The 2500-nt window shown below is 30.9% G+C and overlaps 1 protein-coding gene across 16 annotated transcripts in view; it reads left to right on the forward strand.

Moving 5' to 3' along the window:
* Positions 1–2500, forward strand: part of LOC124425327 (serine/threonine-protein kinase MARK2-like) — a 79765-nt gene that overhangs the window by 929 nt on the left and 76336 nt on the right. The window lies entirely within an intron of this gene.

The following is a 2500-nucleotide window of genomic DNA, read 5'->3' on the forward strand; positions in this document are numbered from 1 at the left end:
TCGAGTCTTTGTTTCCCCTCCTCTCTTCGTTTTCACGGGTCAACGCGTAGTTTTCTTTTTATTTTTTTTATTTTTTTTTTTTTTTATTTTTCTTTTTTTCCTTTTCATCTAGAAAAAAAGGTCGTCGCTACTTTAGAATCCCTTTTGAAAATTCTGTCGTCGATAGATTTTTAATTTGTCCCTTCTTGTCCTGTGTCACGCATCATGCGCACATGTGCCCAGGGTTCGCCAGATAAATCGGACATTTTTTTACGTTTATGGTGAAATGTTGCTATCCATTGTTATGTATTCTCATATTATTATATATGTATATATATATATATATATATATATATATATATATATAGTACACATATATGTATATAAGACAATGCTTATGGTACCGTCTTCTCTCTCTGGTTCATTGGTATACAGGGTAAAAAGCAATGTTACATTACTAACAATAAAAAGCTTTAGAGGAATTAAATCAATTAAAAGAAAGATCTTTATTACAAAATATATATCTTTTTAGCGATGACAAAAATTGATAAAGGAATTGATTTTACATCGATCTAATCGTAATTAAACGCAAAGATGTATCTAATGGGGGATAGATTGTTGTTAAAGTGCGATAAATACATTAATTAAACGTTCAAGTCTATCGGCGAGTGGAATTGGAAGGCATCCCAACGAGACATATTTTCATCCTGATTATGCAAACGAATTTAGCTGTTTTATTTCTATTTTTTATATATATGTATATTACATTCATACATAAAAAAAAAATATATATATATATATAATAATCAATAATACATATATAAATCTTATTAAACGTTTTACTGTGACGTTATTAATCATTGTCAATAGAATTTTCTGTCGATTTTTGTTAAGAAATAAGACAGCTATTTATAGAGTACTTACTTTGTTAGAAATCAAGTAACATATACATATATACATAACTTTTATATATATATATATATATATATATATATATACACATATAAATTATATTTGTCCATTCAAAGGTAAAACTCTAACTCTATTTAGAGAGTGTAATTTTTTTTTTCTTTTCTCGACACGACCAGATTTCATTTGGTTTTCTACCATCGGAAAGAAGTCGTACTCGATGAGAGAGAGACTACTCCGGCCGACAGGTTTTCTCTACTAGTCAGTAGTAGTTGTCTGCTTTCGAATTTTCTCTAGACGGCGTTGAGGTTGTTCTCTTTCTCTCTTTCTTTCTCTTTCTCTTTTTTTTCTCTCTCTCTCTCTCTCTCTATCTCTCTGTTTCTCATTATTGTTATCGTACCTCGAGCCTGTTCGATTCTCTAACAGAGCCATTTTTATTGATTTACCAATCGATCGATGTTGATATTAACAAATTAATACAGTATCTACCGTAGTCGTTCACTGTGTATACGGATTCGATTTCTCCTCTCTCTCTCTTTCTCTCTCTTTCTCTCTCCCTTTTTCTTTTCCTTTCTTTTGTTACTTTGTTTCTTTTCCTTTTTCTTTTCTTTTTTTTTTTTTTTCTTTTTTATCAACAATCTCTCTTCTCCGTTTCGTTTCCCAACGTTCCATGCTCGAATTGAAACGTGTTTCACCGACTGAAAGGAGCTCTACGTACGAACATATATATGTATATATGTACGTATGTATGTACGTATACATAGGTACATGAATACATACGTAGATACATAGATACATACGTACGTTCGTTTAATCGATAACTAATTTATAGACGCCGACTCTCTGAAAGGAAGCAGTTGGAAACGAAACGAGGTTGGTAGCACACCTAAATAGCACCTTGTCTGATAGTTCATCGGGCATCGCATATAGCGCTCCGCTTTCGTACTTTGACTTTAACTGAGATACCAACCGGCATGGATCGATAGATTTTCGTGTTGTATTTTTCTTCCATCTGTCGGTCGACTTCCATTTTTCTTACTTTTCTTTTCTTCCTTTTTTTCCCTCCTCCTTTTCTTTTTATTTTTTATTTTTTTCCATCGATTCTAAGAAATATAAAAATTTGATAATTCGAAGAACAGATAATAGATGATATTAATTACGTTAAAATGGATCGGATCAATTAAAAATAATTGTTTGTCGCACTAAATTTCTAATGAAAGTGATTCGTACTCGAACGTTCATTTTTTCTTTCTTTCTTTTCTCTCATATCATTTGACGATAATTATTGACTCCAGTCAACATATATATATATATATATATATATATATATATAAATATATATATATATATATGTATATATATATACATATTAATTCATCAAAGGAAAGCTTGTAATCGAATTGACTTTTGAATGATAGCTACGTTATAATGATGCTTATCCGAAGCCAACAAATAGATCAGGCGAAACCGACTCGGTCGGTTGTAAATCACTGAAAGCGTATGACTCTATTCGTGGTTAATAAAGATTTCACCTGTTTCAAAACTTTATATACGACCACCTTCGAAACAACTTCAATATAAATCCAAGGATTTAACGTTAGATCCACGATAA

This window comes from Vespa crabro, chromosome 7, assembly GCF_910589235.1.
Source record: "Vespa crabro chromosome 7, iyVesCrab1.2, whole genome shotgun sequence".
In the NCBI taxonomy this organism is placed as follows: domain Eukaryota; kingdom Metazoa; phylum Arthropoda; class Insecta; order Hymenoptera; family Vespidae; genus Vespa; species Vespa crabro.